The sequence below is a fragment of the Sus scrofa genome, chromosome 15, assembly GCF_000003025.6.
Source record: "Sus scrofa isolate TJ Tabasco breed Duroc chromosome 15, Sscrofa11.1, whole genome shotgun sequence".
NCBI classification, from domain to species: domain Eukaryota; kingdom Metazoa; phylum Chordata; class Mammalia; order Artiodactyla; family Suidae; genus Sus; species Sus scrofa.
This window is the reverse complement of record NC_010457.5, coordinates 2,974,273-2,997,575: the sequence shown is the minus strand read 5'-3', so window position 1 is coordinate 2,997,575 and position 23,303 is coordinate 2,974,273. Positions and strand designations below refer to the sequence as shown.

At 38.2% G+C, this 23,303-nt stretch overlaps 1 protein-coding gene across 2 annotated transcripts in view; it reads left to right on the top strand.

The window, feature by feature from the left end:
• Positions 1 to 23,303, top strand: part of LYPD6B (LY6/PLAUR domain containing 6B) — a 222,359-nt gene that overhangs the window by 181,834 nt on the left and 17,222 nt on the right. For both annotated transcript variants that reach the window (XM_021074898.1, XM_021074899.1), the window contains exon 2: positions 5,034 to 5,087. The gene's annotated coding sequence lies outside the window, so the exon portion shown is untranslated. The remainder of the gene's footprint in view (positions 1 to 5,033; positions 5,088 to 23,303) is intronic.

The window sequence follows — 23,303 nt, the reverse complement described above, 5'->3', positions numbered from 1 at the left end:
ATGCTGAGAAACAGCCCCCATGCAGCAAAGTATTTAGCGTGTCACTCAGCTAATTAGCAGGAATTTGCCCTTACTGTCTGTAAGGAACCCCTGCATCCTTTTCTGTGGGAGTGGGTTACAGTCCCTCTTACCTAGGAAGCCTTCCTTCCTGCTACAGGCTAAGAGAGGGGCTTCCCAGGCCACCTCCCCTTGTCTGCTTGAAAGCTGAAATCTGGGATTTCAGAGCCTCAAATGGAGTCCCAGGAGATGAGCCATTTCTCATATTTCAAAGAGCCTAACAAATTTCTCATTTAGGGGCAAGAAAACAATGTGGCTAATGAGTGTGTAAAAACTGTTTTTTGCATTTGTCAAAATTAAGTATATAATGTGAATGTAATAATTACTTTGTGTGAGTCAGATACTTTTCATATCAGTTGTGCATTTTTTTTTTTTGTCTTTTTAGGGCCACCCCCACGGCATATGGAAATTCCCAAGATAGGATTGAATCGGAGTTGTAGCCACCAGCCTACACCACAGTCACAGCGATGTCACAGATCTGAACCATGTCTGCAACCCACACCACAGCTCATGGCAAGGCCAGTTCCTTAACCCACTGAGCGAGGCCAGGCATTGAACCTGTGTCCTCATGGATGCTAGTCAGGTTCGTTACCGCTGAGCCACAACCAGAACTCCCAGTTGTGGATTCTTAATCTTAAAAATTATCTTCATGGAGTTCCCGTCATGGCACAGTGGTTAACGAATCCGACTAGGAACCATGAGGTTGCGGGTTCGATCCCTGGCCTTGCTCAGTGGGTTAACGATCCGGCGTTGCTGTGAGCTGTGGTCTAGGTTGCAGATGAGCCTCAGATCCCGCGTTGCTGTGGCTCTGGTGTAGGTCGGCAGCTACAGCTCCAATTAGACCCCTAGCCTGGGAACTCCATATGCTGCGAGAGCGGCCCAATAAATGGCAAAAAGACAAAAAAAAAAAAAAATTGTCTTCTACATACCGCTTAGACAAATCCTTCTAAATGTGGAATCTTGGGCCTGAACCTTACTTAGGGATGAAAAAATTAGCACCTACTGGCCTGTAGGGAGAGAGCAATGTGTGTTGCTAATAGTCTAAATTCATGCATGATGTACTCAAATGGATAGAACACTTCAGTTCTACAGGAAGGCAGGCTTCCTGGATGTTTATCTTCCTTACCTACATTCTTAACCCGCTCTTGTATTGCAGGTACCTGTGACTGTGTTCTTATACGATCACAGGCGCTTTACCAATGGAATTTGCAAAATGTAATTAGGATGGGGAATTGTCTGGTACTCGCATCCCTATCACCAATTGATACATTTCAAAGCCAAATAAAAATCCTGTTTTGTATCATCTGCTGTTTGGGTTTTCCAAACCCCATGTCCATTTAGAGAGAACTGTTGAGATTTAACTCTATAGTAAGTGCTTACCCATAAACTATAGAGACAATCAAACTGCTTTAATTTTTGAATAAGTCATGCATTCATATGGATCAAAAATCAAAGCAGTGAAATGAGGCACCCTCTGAGAAATCTCCTTCCCACTTCCATCCCTTATAGTGTATTGTTTACTCTGTTCCTCCACCTGCTTGCATTAATTTCCTTTGTACTGTTACTGAGTGTATTTATGCATATAAGTAAATACATACAGTTTTTAATCCTATCTGTGACAATGTATAGTTTTTTTATTTTTTAATCCTTCTGTAAGATAAAAATGACATGATATTCATCTTTATCTACATTCATATGTATATATACATATCTCCATTCATATATATGTACACACATATATAGATATATACATATACGACTATATATATTTCCTAGGATTTTTTTCACAGCAGAATGTAGGGAACATCCTCATGTGTGTATATAAATATGTGTGAGTGTACACATACATACTACACATACCCCACAGAAACACACATACTCTTTTGAAGGGCACTTGGGTTTTTTTCAGTCATTTGCTAGTATAAACAGTGCTGCAATGACTATCATGGCAATATATTATTTTGCATGAAAGCAGACTATCAGTTGACAAAATGCCCAGGGGTGAGATTTTGAGTCAAGGGTAAATGCATTTGAAATTCTAACAATGTTCTTTAATTTCTCCTTGGGGTCACATTCCCACCAGCAGTGTATGAAAATGACTGACTTCTCATGGTTTCCTCAAAAGAGAGTATTAGAAAATATTTTTACCTATTAGACTAGTCAAAATATGGAATTTCTAAAGTATACTTTTAATTTATACTTCTTTTTAAAAAGATGCTCAACTTTTCTCATGTTGTTTAAAAGTTTATTCATTTTTTCTTTGAAATATCTATTAATGTTCTTTGCTTTTTTTTTGTTATGTTGCTGATAAATTTCTCACTGATTTTTAGTCGCTCCCTCCATATTAGTGAGATTATCCATTGTTTTGTGTACAACATGAGCTGAAAATATTTTGCCCAGGTTATTTGTTTTTTAACTTTGCTTATGGTTTTTTTGTTATATAGAAGTCGTTGTTTAATGTCATTGAATTTATAAAACATTCATTTTATACTTTCTGAGTGTTTAATCATATTCAGAATGGCCTTTCCCAACTCCATGGACGTCACTCATATTGTATTTTTTTAAATTTTATTACAGAAAATTTTAAGCTTATACAAATTAGAGAAAACAGTAATAATAAACCCCAACTACCCATAATCCAGCTTTAAAAACTAGGAATATTTTGCCAATCTTGTTTTACCTTATCCTCCCATCTATTTTGAGACTATTTAAAGTAAACCTTAGATGTTACATTTTCTTTATATCAACATATATCAATAACATGTAAGAACTTTTTAGAACGTAACTTCTATATCATGATTACACCAGTAGTTCCTTGAGATTATCCAATACCATTCTGTGTTTCAAATTTTCTTTCCTGGAACTGTTTTGGCTTTGTTTTTTGTGTGTACCAACCTTATTTTTTTCCCCTGACTACCTAGTTGTCTCAACTCAGCTTCTTAAAGTGTGTTCTTACCTTGCTGGTTTGAGATGCCACCTTTACCATATAACAAATTCCCATGTGTATTTGAGGCTGTTTCCTGACTTTCTATTCTGTTCCACTTGTCTTTCTACTCAAATGCTACCACTGTACTGTTGTATTTACTGTGGCATTACTGACCATTTTAATGTCTTTCATGACTAGTCATTTCCCAGATGAATAGCAAGTCATCTACCCAATTCATGCTGTATAAAAATGGCAGGAAATTATAGTTTACAGTTCACAGCCTTCTCAGATCCATGGTAAGTCTGGTGATTTAGAAATCAACAAGGAGTGGGAGTTGGATGTGTGAGAATAAATGTGGTCCCTAAGGAAAGTAATAGTAATAACACTACAGGAAAGTAAATAGTAACAAATTACATAAAAGCTTGAAACCTGGGGCAGGCCCTTATCTGGAGGTGGGCAGAGGAAGCAAAACCAGCAAAGGAAAAAGAACATAGCTTTTGGTGGTTGAAGCATGCTTCTCTCTTGGGTATAGCCAATCCTGGTTCTTTGCCAAAGAGAGGAAGGCCAATAGTAGAGGAGGCTGCAGTATTTGCTGTGTACCTGCCCTAGGGAACCTATCAGAGACAGAAAGTACACTGCGGAGCCAAGAGGGCCCAGGCAAAGTGTGTCAAGGAGGCTATATCGTCACACTGCTCTGGGCAGTTCACCAGCCTGGATGGGCAATAACCCTGAACTCCAAGCCTGCTTGTGCACTGGTTTGTGCCTCTGAAGGTGTGAGAGTGAACTTCAACAGGCTCTCTCCAGGGAAAGGATGAAGATGAATTATTATGAATCCTCTTTCCAGGAGAAAGTATTAAATCTACCTAACAAGATACCTTTACTGGAAAAGGCCTGAGAGAGAGGACTTCTAATATGACTTGTTATGGGAGAGACATCTAAAGTATTTAGCAGAGGCAAATCATACATGTTATTGGTTTTAAAATGCACATATCTGCTAGACTCTGCACTTCACAAAAGTCCAAAGAATGAGGTGGTCAAAGTACTGGGAAAAGGCCTGGATCCAGAGCGGGTGGAGACTGAATGGGCATGACTGCAAAATGACTTAATTACCCCACAGGCACCCTTTATAACCTTTGGCACAGCTTGTTACCTCCTCATCCAATTTCCTCCTTATAACCTGAAGGTGAGTGCACCGTGCTTACCTCACAGGGATGTGGGGAAGATTAGTTTCAGATGGGAAAGTTCTTTGCTGATGAGTCATGTGGTATAGTAAATGTGCTCATTTGAGGCTGCACAGCCATGGGTTGCCAGCTGTCCAAACCTAGACACCAAAGGGTAAATGGAAATTAGTCATCATCAAAGTCAGGGGAATGGACTTTGCAAACGGAATTGAGTGTGCAAAGTCAACCTGATGTGGGCATATTCAACGATTCCTTGCTGAGTGTCACCCGTGCATAGGGTGATGGGCAGCTGAGGGGACAGGACGAAAGTTAGTAAGGCATGGCAGCCTGAGGCGCAGGCACCGTGCTGGCTGCTGGAGTGGCTGTTGGCCACAGTGGAAGACAGGAGCCCAGAATTGGAGCAGAATTGGACTCTTGGCCCAGAAGTCAGCTTTGCCATTCATGATGTGAGCTGGGCAACAGTTACAGTCAGCTCCACATTCCAGCATACTGTGAATAATCAGTAGGATCACTGGCACTTTATCAGTCCCCTCACTTTCCAGATGCTACCCTTACCAGATCCCTAAGCTTGTCTTTTCTCTTAGGTGTTTTCAGGGAAAAGAATCTTTGTGTTCATTAACAAATGGGGAAGAGAAAAGAAACACCTCTTTTGGCCTCTTTGACTTCCATCATGGCATGCCACTGCTTTAAAAAGTACATTCAAGGTGTGCTTTATTTTAAGCATAAGGTAAAGGGAACTATTTTAGGCATCATCATAAAACACCTTCTCTGCCAATAAGGAGTTTTATGATCTGGAAATTGGTACAGAATATGGATGAGAATTCAATGTACATTTTAAGCTGAACTTTTTTTTTTTTTTTCTCTTTCAGGTGTCCTTGAGTGGTGTTAGCAGTGAGTGAAAGAAGAGAAGAAAATTAAGCAAGGTGAGAACAAGTAAATTTGGAAGGTGAAGTAAGGGGCTTCTCTGGGCAAATGAGGCTAATTAAGACCATTATCACAATAGGAAGATTTGGGACTGTGGAAAGTGAGAGGTAACAAGAGAATAACCAGAGGGCATTTCGGGAGAAAGTCCTTAATTTAAGTGAGAAGCCCATTGTCACATAAAAACATAGTGTTGTTTCTTGAAATATGAGATTTTTAAGGAAGGAGAGCAGAGCAAAACACCATTACATTAATATGAAATTCTGGTTTTCAATTTAGTTTTATTTAAAAATTTTTATACAATTTAAGAATTTGCATTTACATTATTAACAAAAAATATTGACCATATTCCCTGTGTTATGCAATCCATCATTGAGCCTGTCTTAAACCCATTAATTTGTACCTCCCATTCCTCCACCCCATGTTGGCCCCCTGACCCAGTAATTACTAGTTAGTTCTCTACACCTGTGAGTCTGCTTCTTTTTTGTTATATTCACTAATTGTCTTTTTTAGAATCCATGTGTATGTGATATCATGCAGTATTTCTTTCTCTGTCTGACTTATTTCAGTTAGAATAATGACCTCCAAGTCCATTGAGCTTGTTGCAAATTACAAAATTTCATTCTTTTTTATGACTGAGTGGTACTCGTGTGTGTGTGTGTGTGTGTGTGTATGTTTGTGTACCACTTCTTTATCCATTCATCTACTGATGGACACTTAGGTAGCTTCCATATTCCGTGTCATAGCCATTGTAGATGATGCTGCTATAAACATTGGTGTGCATGTATCTTTTCAAATTACTGGTTTTATTTATTTATTTTTTGGGGGGATATTGGAGAGGAATTGGAATTTCTAGGTCATATGGTAGCTCTATTTAAAAAAACAAAAAACAAAAAACAACTTCCATGCTGTTTTCCACAGTGGTTACACCAGTTTACATTATCATCAACAGCACAGGAGGGTTCCCTTTTTCCCATATCCTCACCTATATTTGTTATTTGTGTTCTTTTTGATAACAGCCATTCTGACAGGTATCAGGTGATATCTCATTATGGTTTTGGTTTGCATTTCCCTCATGATTATTGATGTTGAGCATCTTTTCATGTGCTTGTTGGCCATCTGTATATCCTCTTGGGAAAAATGTTTGATTCTGCTCACTTTTTAGTTGGGTTGTTTGGTTTTTTGGATGTTGAGTTGTATGAACTGTTTATATATGCTGGATATTATTCTCTTAAAAGGTCATATCATTTGCAAATATTTTCTCCTATTCTGTAGGTTGTCTGTATTTTGTCAATGTTTTACTTTGTTGTATATAGGATTTTAAGTTTAATTAGGCCCCATTTGTTTATTTTTGCTTTTATTTCCTTTTATTTAGGAGATGGATCTAAAAAAAATACTGTTGTGATTTATGTCAGTGTTCTGCCTGTGTTTTCTACTAGGAGTTTTATGGTTTCAGTCTTACTTTTACGTCTTTGATCCATTTTCAGTTCATTTTTCTATATGGTGTAAGGGAATGTTCTAATTTCATTCTTTTATGTGTAGCTATAAGTTTTCCCAGCACAACTTATTGCGGAGACTGTCTTTTGTCCATTATATATTCTTATCTCCTTTGTCATAGTTTAATTGAGCCTAAGTACGCGGGTTTATTTCTGGGCTTTCTATCCTAATCCATTGACCTATGTGTATACTTTTGTACCAGCATCATATTGTTTGGATTAATGTACTTTTGTAGTATAGTCTGGAGTCAAGGAGCATGATTCCTCCAGCTCTGTTCTTTCTCAAGATTGTTTAGGCTTTTTGGAATCTTTGTTTGTATACAGATTTTAATTATTTGTTTTAGTTCTGTGAATAATTCCACTGGTATTTGAAGGGGTTGCATTCAATCTGTAGATGGCCTTGGGTAATATAGTCATTTTAACAATATTTATTCTTCCAGTTCAAGAACAGCATATATCTTCCCATATGTTTGTGTCATCTTCAACTTTTTGCATCAACATCTTAGAGTTTTCAGTGCACAGGTCCTTTGCCTCCTTAGATAGGTTAATTTCTAGGCATTTTATTTGTTTTGATACAATGGTAAATGGGATTGTTTCCTTAATTTCCCTTTCTGATCTTTCATTGTTAGTATATAGAAATGCAAGAGATTTATGTGTATTACTTTTGTATCCTGCAACTTTACTGAATTCATTGATGAGCCCTAGTAGTTTTCTGTTGGTATCGTTAGGATTTTATATGTATAGTGTCACGTGATCTCCAAACAGTGACAGTTTTACTTCTTTTCCAATTTGGATTCCTTTTGTTTTTCTTCTCTGATTCCTATGATTAGGACTACCAAAAATGTGTTAAGTAAAAGTGGCGAGAATGGGCATCCTTATCTTGTTCCTGATCTTAGAGAAAATGCTATCAGCTTTTCACATTGAGTATGATATTAGGCATGAGTTTTTCATACCTGGTCTTTATTGATTTATGTTCAATGAGCATTGCCCACTTCCTGTAGAGTTTTCATCATAAATAGATGTTGAATTTTATCAAAATTGCATCTACTGCAATGATATTATGGTCCTTATACTTTAATTTGTTCATGTGCATCACAGATTGATTTGCAGATATTGAAAAATCCTTGCATCCCTAGGATAAATTCTACTTGATTATGGTGTATGATTCTTTTAATGTGTTATTGAATTTGGCTTGCTAATATTTTGTGAGAATTTTTGCATCTATGTTCATCAGTGATACTGTCCTGTAATTTTATTTTTGTCTATGACATCTTTGTGTGGTTTTGGTATCAGGGTGGATGGTGACCTCATAGAATGAGTTTGAAAGTGTTCCTTCCTCTGCCATTTTTTTTTCAGAAGGATAGGTATAACTCTTTAAATGTTTGGTAGAATTCACTTGTGAAGCCTTCTGGTCCTAGACTTTTGATTGTTGGAAGTTTTAAATTTCTGATTCAGTTTCATTACTGGTAATTGGTCTGCTCATATTTTCTAGTTCTTTCTGGTTTAGTCTTGGGAGATTTTACCTTTCTAAGAATTTGCCCATATCTCCTAGGTTGTCCATTTTATTGGCATATACTTATTCATAGTAGTCTGTTATGATCCATTTTATTTCTATGGTGTTAATTGCAAATTCTCCTTTTTCATTTACAACTTTGATTTGTGTCCTCTCCCTTTTGTTTTCCTTTATGAGTCTGGCTAAAGCTCCATCAATTTTGTTTATTTCTTCCAAGAACCAGCCTTTAGTTTCATTGATCCTGTATATTTTTTTTTTCAGTCTCTGTTTCATTGATTTCTGCTCTGATCTTTATGTTTTACTCTATTCTACCAATACTGGGTTGTGTTTATTATCCTTTCTCTAGTCTCTTTAGGTGTAAGATTAGGGTGTGTAGATTTTTCTTGTTCCCTAAGTTTGTATCATTATAAACTTCCTTCTTAGAACTACTTTTACTGAATCACATGGATATTGGATTGCTGTGTTTTCATTTGTCTTTAGGTGTTTTTTGAATTCCTCTTTGATATATTCATCAATCCATTGTTTTTTTTTCCCCTAGCATAATATTTAGCCTCCACGTGTTTGTGGTTTTTGCAGTTTTTTTTTCTTGAAATTGATTTCTAATCTCACAGCATTGTGGTCTGAAAAGAGGCTTGATTTCATTTTTTTTTTAAGTTATCAAGGCTCGTTTTGTAGCCTAGCATGTGATTTATTCTAGAGTATATTCCATGTACATTTGAATGTGTTTTCTGCTGCTTTCAGATGGAATGCTCTATAAATATCAATTTTGTCCATTTGGTCTAATGTGTTATTTAAGGCCTGTGTTTCCTTACTGATTTTCTGTCTTGATGACCTTTCCATTGATGTAAGTATAGTGTTAAATTCCCCCACTATTATAGTGTTATTGTTGATTTCTTCTTTTATGGCCGTTATCATTTCCCTCATATATTTAGGTGCTCCTGTGTTTGGTGCTTATATATTTACAATTCTTGGATTGATCCCTTAATCATCATATAGTAACCTTCTTTGTCTCTTGTAACAGTCTTTATTTTAAAATATCTTTTGCCTGATATAAGTATTGCTATTCTGGCTTTCTTTTGATTTCCATTTATATGGAATACCTCTCTCCATCTCTTCACTTTCTGTCTGTATGTGTCCCTAGATCTGAAATGAGTCTCTTGTAGGCAGCCTATATACAAGTCTTGTTTTTTGTATCCATTAAGCCAATCTTTTGGTTGGAGTGTTTAGTCCATTAATATTTAAGGTAGTTATCAACATGAATGTTCTTATTGCCATTAAAAAATTGTTTAAAAGGGGCAATTTTCCCCTTTCTTTTACTCTCTTCTCTTTGTGATTTTATGACTATCTTTAGTGTTATGTTTAGATTCATTTTTTTTTGTGTGTGTGTGTATATATCTATTATGGAATTTTGGTTTGTGGTTACCATGGATTTTTATATAGCAGTCTGTATATATACATGATTGTTTTAAGTTGCCAATCTCTTAAATTCAAGTTCATGTTTAAACACTGAATTTAGGAGTTCTCTTATGGTGCAATGGGTTAAAGATCCAGTGTTGTTACTGCAGTATCTGGGGTTGCTGACCTGAGAACTACCACATGCTGTGGGTATGGCCAAAATAGAAGAAAAAAAACTCTGCATTTGTACTCTCTTCCTCTCAGAGTTACTATTTTTGACATCATATTTTACACCTGATTGATTTGGCATCCTTCAACTGCTTATTGTGGACACAGATGATTTTACTACTATTGTTTTTTAACCTCCCAAGTAGCTTTGGGTGTAGATGAGTTCGTATCTTTCTTGTATGTTTGCCTTTACTGATGTGTTTTTTCACTTCTGTAATTTTCATATTTCTAGTTGTGGCCTTTTCTTTTGCTTAGGGAAATTCCCTTAACATTTCTTGTAAAGCTAAATTGGCAGTGCTGAATTCTTTTAGCTTTTGCTTGTTTGTGAAATTTTGATTTCTTCATAAAATCTGAATGTGATTCTTACAGGGTATTCTTGATTATAGGTTTTTCCCTTTTATCACTTTAAACATGTCATGCTACTCTGTTCTGGCCTGCAGGATTTCTGTTGAAAAATCAGCCAATAACCTTATGGGAGTTCGTTCCCTTGTATGTTATTTGTTGCTTTACTCTTGCTGCTTTTAATATTCTCTTTTTATTTTTAACATTTTAATTACAATGTGTCTTCATGTGTTCTTCTATGGGTTAATCCTGTATGAGATTCTCTGTGCTTCCTCAATTGACTGTTTCTTTTCCCAGGGAAGTTTTCAGCTATTATGTCTTCAAATATGTTCTCAGACCCTTTTTCTCTCTTCTTCTTCTGGGACCTCTATAATGCAAATATTAGTTTGCATTATAGGCTTGGTGTTGTCCCAGAGGTTTCTTAAACTGTCCTCACTTCTTTACATTATTTTTTTCTGTTCAATGGCAGTGATTTCCACTACTCTGTCTTCCAACTTATTGATCCATTCATTCTTCTGTATCATTTAGTCCACTATTGATTCCCTCAAGTGTATTTTTCATTTCAGTTATTGTATTCTTCATCTCTGATTGGTTGTTCTTCATATATTTTGTTTGTTAATACTTTCTAATTTCTCACTCTGTGCATCCTGAGTTCTTTGATTATCTTCACTATCCTTACTCTGAACTCTTTCTCAGATAAGTTTCCTATATCTACTTCATTTAGTTCTTTTTTTCTGGGGTTTTATCTTGTTCCTTCATCTGGAACATATTCCTCTGCTGCCTCATTTTTTTCTAAGTTGCTATTTGTATTTTTATGTGTATGGTTGTTTGGTTACATTTCTCAACCTTGGAAAAGTGAACTTCTGTAGGAGGCATCCTATGAGTCCCAGCATTTCACTCCCCTCTCATCATCCAAGCTAGATGCTCTAAGCTTTCCCCAGAAGAGGGCTTTGTGGGTCCTTCTGTTGTGGTGAGGTATCTGGGCAGTCTGGTAGGCTTCATTGGCCCTAGTTGGTTGCTAGACTTTGCCTCGTATGGATACTGCTGGCTGCTGTTTAGTGGGATATGGCCATGAGGTGGTTGGCTGAAGAATATAAGTGGGTTCTGGGGCCAGTGCTGGCTCATTGGTGGGCACATTCAGGGTTCTGAGTACTCTAGGGCTGTTGCCCACCCACTGGCAGGTGAAGTTAAATCCTAGAGTTAGTGTCAGACTAATGGTAGACAGAGCTATTTACCATAATCTGGCTGCAGGGCCTAGGGATCCCATAGCTTATTTCAAATTGCTGAGGGTATGTGTTGGGGGAATGGGGACAGTTCCTGATATAGTTGAATATGGGGTCTGGGGTGTCCCAGTGTTTGCTTTGGCCTGCCAGTGGACAAAGCAAAGGCCCAGCTGGTCCCAGGATAAAGATTGTAGTTTTCTTGCTTCTGGTGTCTGCCCTCTAGTGAGTATGGGTGATCTAGAGGCCAGTACAGTCTTCCTGGAGAGAAGGGCCAGTGCCTGCCCACTAGAGGGTGGAACTGGGTCTTGGCCCTCTGGTGGACAGGGTCATTTGCAGAGGCAGCTCTGGACTCATAAAGTCTTAAGACAGCCTATATGCTGATGGATGGGGCCATATACACACCCAGTTAGTTTTTTGGCATGAGGCAACCCAGGACTGGTACCTAAAGGCTGTTAGGTAGGGCCAGGTTTTAGTGCTAATGAGCCAAGATAGCAGCAGCCAGCAGCATTGATCACCAGTGGAATGCTCCCAAATATGGCTTCCACTAGCCTGAGCTGCAGCCACATGTCCAGTAGACTCTCCAAAACCAGCAGGTATGTCTGGCCCAGGTTCTTATCAAATTACTGCTTTTGCCTGGGTCCTGGTGTGCATGAGATTTTGTGTGGACCCTTTAAGGACCCTTGCCCTTTAAGGTGAAGTCTTTATTTTCTCCAGCCCTATGGGGCTCCTAAAATTAAGCCCTGATGGCCTTCAGAGCTCTGGGTGCTCCTCTTCTTGGTGCAGGATCCTCAGGCTGAGGAACCTGAGCTGGTGCTCAGAAATCTCTCCTCTGTAGTGTTATTCTCCAGTTTATGGGTCATCAATATGAGGGTATGGGAACTGATGATATCTCAAGTCAGCCCCTCCTACTTGTTTTGTTGTGGTTCTTTCTTTATGTCTTAGTTATAGATCTTTTCTGGTAGGTTCCAGTCTTTTTCATTGCTTTTCTGCAGATATTTGTGATTTTTGTGTGCTCCTGAGAGGAGGTAAGCTCAGGGACTTTCTTCTCTGCCATCTCGGCCACTCCACTCAGTGAACTTATTATATTTAAATAAATGTACATTTCTGTGCAGATATGTATTAGGTTTTATGATGCAGAGTACAACCTTGAATACACTAAAGCTTCAGTGGTTCATAATAATGTGTTCATTTTTCTCAGCTCTTTTATTGAGTTTCAGGAATTTTGTGCCTCTCTCCTCCCTCTCCTCCCCCTTGTTTAATGATGTTCTTCAGTGATGTTAGGAGCAAAAAAAGCTGGATTTTGGAGGGCTTGTGATATTTTCATGTGATTAAAATATTATTTAGTGAGATTTATCTTCTGGTTAGTATTCTCATTTTCTTTCTAATGCTTTAATTCTTTTTTTAATAATGATTTTTATTTTTTCCATTATAGCTGGTTTACAGAGTTCTGTCAATTTTCTACTCTACAGCAAGGTGACCCAGTTACACATGCATGTATACATTCTTTTTTCTCACATTATCATGCTCCATCGTAAGTGGCTAGTTCTAGTTCCCAGTGTTATACAGCAGGATCTCATTGCTTATCCATTCCAAAGGCAATAGTTTGCATCTCTTAACCCCAAATTCCAAATCCATCCCACTCCGTCCCCCTCCCCTTTTAATGCTTTCATTCTTACCTTGATTGGTTTATAGCATTGATGCAATTGTTAGTTTTCTATGACCTAAGAGTAACAATTGCACTTAATGCTTTCTCAGTAAAGAGTACTGTTTATTCACTGCAACTGTTCCTGATGTAACAGCAAGTTCTGCTGTTTGGTTCAATATGGCTCTTTACTGGGTGCTTCAAGCCTGGATTCAAGGCTTAGTCAGGGTCCTGGTGGGAACCAGATGGCATATTAATACTGGTGTTATTTGAGAAAATGAATAAGGGGTGGTTTACAAAGGTGTAGTCTAGATTAGGGAAATCATCAAGAGACGTCCCAGCCTCTAGGGTTAGCAACAGAGGGAAGCCATTTCTATTGTACAGGTTTAAAGGATAAGGTAAAAAGTTTAGCAATACCCAAGAAAAGGTAGTTGTGGAGTCAGCCGATGGGATGGGAGCTGAGGGACATGATAACAGCCTGGTTGGGAGTTAGGGGAGTAAATACCCTGGTCTCACTCTCTTCCCAGCCTCCAATCTGCCAGTTCCTACCACTGGCAACACCAAATTGGAAGCCAGCAGGAAAGAAACTTGTGTGCTTTGTCTTCATAGCTCGGCTTCCCAGGGCCAGAGCAGGGTGGGAGAGGTTGGAGGGTGGAGTTGAAGGAGCAAGAAGGGAAAGCTTCACCCTTTTAGGATAGCTTGGGGAGATCATGTGTTCATGAGTGAGAAATAATGGAACTAGGCCTTTAAAGAAGAGTGGGAAATACAAGCTAATAACACATATGAGAGCACATGTTGCTTTTTAAAGCAAACTTTATGAGAACCTCCCATTATTCATGAGCATAAACAAAGAATATAGATTTATCAGAAAGAAGATAAATGAAAATGCTCCACTGAGGCTTCAATACTGTTCCCACATATATTCTAGGGTAGTTTTCTTAAAATTGCTTGTCAGAGGAATTTTATATTCTTCTCTCATAAATGTTCAGATAATCATAACATTTGAGAGCTGCAAATATATATATTGAATTTTGATCTCAAGTCTAGCTGGATATGGCATAATTGTAATGATTTCAGCTGATATGTAATTCATTGAGGACCATAAATCTCTATGTTTAGCTTTTTAATCCATTTAATAATTTGGCAAAATAGCAGTGGGTAGGGACTTATTCATTTTCCTTTAATTCCACAAAACTCTACAAAATGGTTTTTAATATTTCTGTTTTACTGATGAAGAAACAGTCTAAGAGTGTAGAGGGATCAGCCAGAGGTAGTAGATCTGACTAATAACAAGGTCAGAATTTGTATCCAGGCCTGAGAGCCTCTCAAGGCCATTCTTCCCCTGTTATAGTAGGCAGCATTTACACTTGACTTTACCCTTGTGGGATTGTGAACTATTGCTTAAATGTCATTTTTCATGTTGCAATTAAAACACTATTTAATGTACATAATTTTTCTGTTTCCTCTGAGAATATAAAATTATGCACATATATATCTTTATATATGTACATTTCCTTCTGCTCCTAGTGGTAATAGTGACAATTTATAGAGCAAGTGACATGTTATAACTTTGTTATATATGCAGAATGTAGAAATTTTTTATTAGGATTGCTTTTATAAGCTTGTCAGCTTCCAGAGAGTGCTTTGAATAATCTGCTCTGGATTTTGTGACTATGCAAAAGTCAGTATGATACGCTTTTGCCCTTGCATGTAGTTTGTTGTTGGTTTTAAAATGCCCTCTTATTTCAGAACGATACCAATGAACATGTTCTTGTATAACACATTTTTAGATATAGAATCAAGTAGAATTTGAGCTAGTGTTATCAGCAATGGTCAGTGGCTTAAAGCCTCGGGATGGAAGAAAGACAGTAGGACCAATGCGTAGCAACAGTTCTGCATCCTAAAGCTTCCCTAATTGAGAGATAACCAGGCAGGCACCGAAAGCAGCTGACAAGATTGGTAACACAGTACCTTAAACAGAGTTCTGGAGACATTTTTATCACTGGGCACATGGCTCTTAAGTATTTAATTCATTGAATGAGATGCGTGTATGTATGTGTATATTATGTGCATATACACAGACACATAGCCAAATGAACTTATTTGACTGCTGCTTCAGTATAGACATTCCACCGTGTTAGAATACATACAGAGAGACCCAAATGAGAAATGTATCTGTATACACACTTCATTTTTATGTTCACTTTTCTGTCAGCTGAGACTAAATGAAGTCAGACGTGCTAGCCATCACGCCTTTGACTCTGAAAGCTCTGTTTTCTCAGCTGTGCACTGTATGCCGTGTGTTAGAAAATGCATCCTGGGGATGACACGCCTCCACTCAGCCAGTTTGAAATAATGGGTCCTTAGCCAGCTGTTGGACATTTCAGCCCAGATTTCTATTATGAGAGGTTTGATTGGTTATTAAAAGAAATGAGTTCAGTACAGCAAGTGACGACCGGGAACATAAAAACAACGTCTTCCATGCCCAGCCTATGCTGCCACTCCGTTTATATATCCACGCAGTTCTGCCAGTGAAATCGCCTGTTAACAGCACCAAACACCTGCGTGCCTGCAGCTCCCCTGCAGAACTTCTGTCCAGTTATTATATCTTCCTCACAAATTTAAAAACACCCCTCTCCCATGGAAAAGAAAATGATATCCCTTACTTGCTTGCCTGACAGCAGAAATATCTTTGTAAAATTACCTCTTAATATTATGCCCTTGGTTTTTGTTTTTGTGTTTGTTATTTTTTAAGAAATGGCCAAATAAGTGATGCATCTGGAGCTCTTCAAAACAAATTTTGGGCATTATCCATATGTTGTTTGGTGCTCTCCATGTAAAAATGCATACGGCCCATTAATTTGAGAATTAAGTATCAGGGAAAGTTTCTTTCTTTTTTTTTTTTTTTTTTTGTCTTTTGTTGTTGTTGTTGTTGCTATTTCTTGGGCCGCTCCCGCGGCATATGGAGGTTCCCAGACTAGGGGTTGAATCGGAGCTGTAGCCACCTTCCTACGCCAGAGCCACAGCAACGCGGGATCCGAGCCGCGTCTGCAACCTACACCACAGCTCACGGCAACGCCGGATCGTTAACCCACTGAGCAAGGGCAGGGACCGAACCCACAACCTCATGGTTCCTAGTCGGATTCGTTAACCACTGCGCCATGACGGGAACTCCGGAAAGTTTCTTTTAACAAAGAATGGGAACATGTGTCTCACTTGACTCTAAGGAAGTACAGAGCAAAGGGTAACCCAAAGCAGAGGGACAGCATTCATGGATCTTCATTATTCTCTCATGCTGTATGGTTTTTACGTCATATTTTGGGGATATTCATGCATAAGTGACTTTGCGTAAGCCTTCCAAAAAATCACTTATGGAAGTAAACTGGGTAAAAATTGTCCAACCCATGTGAAGGATACTCTCAAATTTAATTAACTAACATTTTTATTAGGTTCTTACCATTTTTTTTTCCTTTTTTTCCCCCTTTTTAAAATATTTTTATTTTTTACCTGCATCATATGGAAGTTCCTAGGCTAGGTGTCCAATCGGAGCTACAGCTGCTGGCCTATACCATAGCACAGCAATGCCAGATCCGAGCTACATCTACAACCTACACAACAGCTCATGGCAATGCTGTATCCTTAGCCCACTGAGCAAGTCTAGGGACCGAACCCATATCCTCACAAGCACTATGTCGGGCTCTTAACCCATTTAGCCACAACGGGTACTCTGGTTCCTAACATTTGTCCAAATACTTCAACAAAATGTAACCAATTTTGATTCCGTTAAAAAGAAGTCCAGTTTCCACTTCCTAAACATTTAAGCTTTTAAATTTTGTGCATGTGGAGTTTTTACCTCTTACTCCTCCAGTGTTATAGAAAGCCTTCTCAAAAGAATGTAAAATTATATCTTTGACGAAAATGCACTTGAAAAGCTATTACTTTGGAAGTGTCTTTTAGCTTTTCCTTTAAGTCACATTTGTAAAATTGATTAGACTGTTTCATCACCCAAATAACACATTTAAGGTCCTGTATTAATTCATGACTAGATTTAAAATTGATCTGTGTAATGACATTATTTTAAGGTTAGCACTATTTTAGACACTATGTTGTATCATGTTGCATGTAGCAGAAAAACTAACTTTAGCACTGCAAAATGTATAGTTTTATGTTTAGAAATGAGATACTCAGTTCTATAAGCTTTTGATCCTGTGCTTGATGAGATTTTTTTCTATAGTATGATGTCATCTGCATATAATGACAATTTTACCTCTCCCCTTCTAATTTGGATAGTTTCTAGTGTAAAACAAAGTGATTCAGTTATACATACATACATATTCTTTCATGTTCTTTTCCATTATGGTTTATCGCAGAATATTGAATATAGTTCCCTGTGCGATACAGTAGGACCTCATTGTTTATTTTCTTTATAGCAGTTTGTATCTGCTAATCCCATACTCCTTATTTCTTTTTCTTGTCTGGTTGCTCTGGCTAGGACTTCCAATACTATAGTGAATAGACGTGGTGAGAGTGGGCATCCTTGTCTTTTTCCAGGTTTTAGTGGGAAGGCTTTCAGCTTTTTACCATTGAGTATTATGTTGGCTGTGGGTTTGTCATAAATAGCTTTAATATGTTGAGATATGTTCCCTCTATATCTACTATGGTGATAGTTCTTACCCTGAATGAGTGTTGAATTTTATCAAATGCTTTTTCGGCATTTCTTGAGATGATCATTTGGTTTTTGTTTTTTCTTTTGTTGATGTGGTATATCACATTGATTTGTATATGTTGAACCTTCCTTGTGATCCTGGGATGAACCCAACTTGAGCTTGGTGTATGATCTTGTTTTATGTGTTGTTCAATTTGGCTTGCTAATATTTTGTTGAGAATTTCTGCATCTTTATTTATCAAAGATAATGTGATTTCTTTGTAATTTTCTTTTTTGGTATTGTCTTTGGTTTTAGTATCAAAGTGATGGTGCCTATATAGAATAACTTTGGGAATACCCTCTCCTTTTCAGTCTTTTGGAAGAGTTTGAGAAGGATCAGTGTAAGTTCTTCTTTGTATGTTTGGTAGTATTTTCCAGTGAGACCATCTACTCCTGGATTTCTGTTTGCAGGGTTTTTTTTGTGTGTGTTTGTCTTTGTTTTTTTTTTTTGTCTTTTGTCTTTTTAGGGCTGCACTCGCAGCCTATGGAAGTTCCCAGGCTAGGGGTTGAATCAGAGCTGCCAGCCACAGCCCCAGCAATGCGGGATCTGAGCCAAGTCTGTGACCTACACCACAGCTCACGGCAATGCCATATCCTTAACCCACTAAGCAAGGCCAGGGATCAAACCTAGTATCCATGAGTGTCCTCATGGATGGATACTAGTTGGGTTCGTTAGCCACTGAGCCATGAAGGGAACTCCTGTAGAGAGGTTTTATTTTCCTTTATATATATATTTTTTTTCTACTGCACAGCATGGACCCAGTTACACATACATATATACATTTTTTCTCACATTATGTGTTCCATGATAATTGACTAAACAGAGTTCCTGAGAGGTTTTTTTTTTTTAATTACAGATTCACTTTCACTTCTAGTGATAAGTCTGTTCAAATTTTTTTTTTTTGGTTCAGTTTTGGTGGGTGGTATGTTTCTAGAAACTTGTCTGTTTCTTCTAGGTTGCCCAGTTTGTTGGGATAGAGTGGTTCATATTATTCTATTTTTTTTTTATTTCTGTGGTATCAATTGTTGTTTCTCCTCTTTCATTTCTTACTTATTTGCATCCTCTTTCTCTTCTTGGTGAGCCTGCCCAGTGATTTATCAAGTTTGTTTACACTTTCAAAGAACCAGCTGTTTTATTTTATTCTATTGTGTTTAACCTCTGTTTTATTTATTTTCTCTCTGATCTTTATTATTTCCTTCCTAATGCTGACTTTAGATTTTGTTTGTTCTTTTTCTGATTCTTACAGGTGTCAGGTTAAGGTGTTGATTTGAGTTTTTTTTTTTTTAGGCAGTCTTATATTCTAATGAACTCTCCACTAAGAACTTCTTTTGGTATCCAATTGATTTTATATGGTTGTGTTTTCATTGTCCTTTGTTTCAAGTTTTTTTTTTTAATTTTCTTTTTATGACTGCACCTGTTGCATATGAAAGATCATGGGGGTAGGGGTCAGATCAGAGCTGCAGCTGCAGGTCTATGCCACAGCCACAACAACACTGGATCTAGATCTGAGCTGCATCTGTGACCTATATAACTAAATACAGAATCAGAATTTTTTCTAGTTTTTTTTTGGCTTTTGGCTCTAAAGCCCATTGTTCACCCCGCCCCCATCAAAGATGATTGTATTAACTTCTGGAAGTTACAGCTAGCTCACTAGTGGTCACATTAACTGTATTATTGCACAGGGACTGTGTCTGTCTTATTCACTATTCACTAAATGCTTAGCACAGTGTCTCATGTGAATGCATGGCTTTTAATCATGCTGCTTTCAAGATTTGAACAAGCTGTAATCAGAGGCTGAATCATGATTCTATTTTCCCCTATTGAATGTTGTTATGCAAGAGTAAAAAATCCATGGTACTCCATGGAGATGTTGTACTTTCAGATAAAGATGATAGATTGATCATAAGCTAAACTTCTCATATTTTACTCCAGGCACATAGAAATGTTGAATTCAGTATTTTAGATTAAACTTGAGCATGACCAGAAACAGAGAACCTGTGGAGAAAGTTACAAGCTGAGCCTTAGGAACTGGGCTCTCTGCCCAGGTGAAGCTGGACTGAAACCTCAGTTCCCCTCAAGGAAGAGAGGTAGAACAGAGTCTCAGCCTAGGTTCCATGAATGAATTTCCTGAAGTGAATAGGAACCACAGTATTCCCATTGCCCAACCTCCCCTAATAGCCAGAAACAAGTAGAACCACCTTGTGGTAGATGGTGACGTTTTCTGGCAAATTTCTCCTTTTGAAAGGAGTGACTTCATCTTCTTCAGTCTTTCTGAGTAAAATTCCAGTACTAATTTTGAATTTCCTCTTTGCCTTCTGAACTTTTAACAAGGGAAACCAGGCCTATTAAACTTTGTCTTTAAAGCATCTTGTTGCAGGATAAGTGATGCTTACAGGAAGGTGTAAATGCGAGTGTTGATAAGCATGTTGGACTTAGTAGAGCTGCTCCCCTTAAATTATCTATTTTATTTGTTTTATTGGCAGTTGAGCTTGGCCTGGTGCTTGCTGACTCATTTTTAGCAATTGTGTAAGAAGTGCCAGTATTTACCACCTCTGCTTGGTCTCTTCTGTTTCAGATCTCATTTTTAATGCCATAATTTCTCTATCATCTTTGGATGTTCTGTTGGCTCACTACTGCCCACACCCTTTGTCTTACTTGCTAAAAAGGTGCTCCTTATAGGTTATACCTAATGATATTGGTTCCATTCTAAAATATATGTGCTGAATGTGGGTGTAGGGAATATAAAAAGTAATATAGGTCCCTTTCCTACCTCAAAAGAGCTTGAGGTCAAGGATCTGCTACCTCCTGAGGCCCATATGTTCCCCAAGGAAGCTTAATGCCACATATAGGATGAGGTGATGACCATGGCTCATACTTGGGAAATAATCCTGTTTCTGGACCAGATGTCACACAGGTCCTTTACTCTGGGCAGTAATGGGCCAAAGTCTTCTGTGGGGTTTCTTAATGTATGAATCTGGCTGCCTGCCATTCCCTGGAATGTCTAGAAGTGGCCTATCCCTGTTGTACCCCTACAAATGTGTCTTACAAAAATCTCTTCCCTCTCTTGGCAAAGAAGCACACTGCTGGAGTTCTGTGGTGGCCTAGCAGTTACAGGATCTGGTGTTGTCACTGCCGTGGTGCAGGTTTGATCCCTGGCCCAGGAACTTCCACATGCCATGGGTATAGCCAAAAAAAAGAGGGATGGTGGATGGCACGCTGCATTCTGGAACAAGAATTAACCATTAATATACCTTCTAAAGCGAGGACTTGTAAAAAGAAGACCAGCACCATAGGTGAGGAGCTTCTGACAAGGCTTACTCTCTGGGAAAGCTGGATGATGGTAATGAGCTGTGTCTGGGGAAGAGCTGTCTCTAAGTTTGAAAAGCATGGGCCAGATACCTAATGTATATGTGGAGCTTTCTTAGATGTTTTCTTATTTTAACACTAAGTTACAGGAAGTTGAATCATAATGGCTGTATTCTGGCTCAGTAAGCAGTTGTTTTTAACCATTGTCAGTCTCAGATTTCTTGAGACTAACCCAGGGGGAAAATATGTATGGCACAAAATTTTGCAAATAACCTTATAAAACTTACAGATCCCCCCTCCCCCACAGGAAGAATTTTGCTCTGTGTGATGGTCCTGGAGAAAGTACCAGAATGGTTTAGTCTAACTTGTATTAAACATTTTTTTTTTCCCTTCTGGAGCAGAACACAAGGTCTGCTATAAGCTTGTTCTGCAAGAAGATTGCAACAGGAGCTTACTCAGCAATCTCAGCAGATAACTTGTAGTTCAGAGTCTCTGTGAGATGATTCCAAATGTAAAACAACTTTCAGATCCTATAATTTAGTCATTTGCTTTTTCATTATCCTAATGTCTTTTGGTTGTGAAAAATAAAAGTCATGTTAACACAAACCTATACACTGAAAAGTAGATAGAGATAAATATAGGTGTTTGGGAGACAAGAAGTATGTAGGAATCGATTACAAAGAATGCTCTGAAAATATGAGACATTGTTATTGAGTGCTTTCCTTATTTGACAGGTAAAACCTTTGCAGTTTTGGAGAATTTTGATAGAATAAGGTTATGCTGTTTCAGTTAAAAAATGGACATGAAAATACATCTCATCTACATGGAAGCAATATTCTTGAGGTCTACCTTTCACTGGTATTCATTCAACTTCGTAGGCTTGAACAAGCTGTCCAGACCTGTTTTGAGGGATGCTGTGGCCATGTGCTAGGATCTTTGCACTGCCCCTGAACCCCCATCCTTGGTTATATAGTAGTAATGAGACTGCATTCCCTACAGTGCTCTTTCCAGGAAAGGAGGAACCAAAACACAAGTCTAATGGTTGGGTTTATTGTTCATTCAGCTGTTTTTAAGTCTCTTGTCATCCTTCCGGAAGAACTTGCAGTGTATCTGCGTTCTGGATTCCTCTATGTTCAATTAATTGCATTCCTTTCTTCCTGGAGCCTGAAATAAGGCTGAGTGTGGGACCAATTACTACTCTTTGGAAATGAGGCTTTCTTGTTATTTCTCAAAGCTAAATAATCTAAACAATTTCTTTAATTTGCTGGATCTGAACTCCTGCCATGGCTTATTAAGTGCCTGTGTGGTCTGTTCCCCCCTCTGTTTGCTCCAGTCCCACTGGCTGCTGAGTTCCTGCAATGCAGCATACTTCTTCCCATCTGAGGTCTTTGGTTTCTTTTCCCTTGAGTCTTTGCTTGGATGCTTTCTTCTCAACATTTAATTCATCTGTTCACATGTCACCTACTCAGGTATATGGGCCCCCCATATATGTAAAGCAGCTCCTCTTATTTACCAATGTCACCTTACTGTGTTTCATCCATAGGATTTATGACAATCTGAAATTACAGGTTTTTTTCCATATTTATTGCCTGTCTTCTCTCTCAAATGCAAACTGCCTGAGAACAGAGATGTTGTTGGGGATTTAGTGATAAAAATGTCTGTCATGTCTTGGTGTCAGTAATGGCATGTTGGAGAGGGAATGGCCTTTTGGCTGAGATTTCATGAGGAAATTCAGGGGTTCTGACTTATGAGTGCAAAGTGTTCAGGATTTGTTCATAGTAGTAAATACTTAAAAATTAGCAAAGTGGTGAGAAAAAAGCTAATTATATAGTTCAAGTGCTTTATATGCATTAACTAATTTAATTCCTACAACCCTATGAAGTTGGTCTTATTGTTATTACTCTCATTTTATAGATGGTACAGGGAGGTTAAGGATCTTGCATGAAGCTACGCAGATAGTAGTTCTGGCAACAGGAACTTGAGCCAGTGCTCTTTACTACCAAATAGAAAGTGCTTGATAAATACAGCTTTAACCATGTGCCCAGCACTGGCTGGGTGCTTTGTATGCATGGTGTCTTTCAGTCCTCACTGCCACACTATGAAGTAGGAACTGTCATTATGCCTGTTCTGCAGATGAGGAAGCTAAGGCTTGGAAAGCTTAAGCAACTTGTCTCAAGTTCCAGAGTCACATAGTGATACAGAAGGGACTTAAATGTAGATAATATGAAGTCTGTGATTTAGGCATCCTCTTCATACTACAAGAACACCTGTGGATTTCTCTTTGAACACAGTCATTGTGAGGTTTATGAGGGAGGAATTAGTGTCCTGAACTCAAAATGTCTTCACTGGTATAAAGAAAGGGTATTC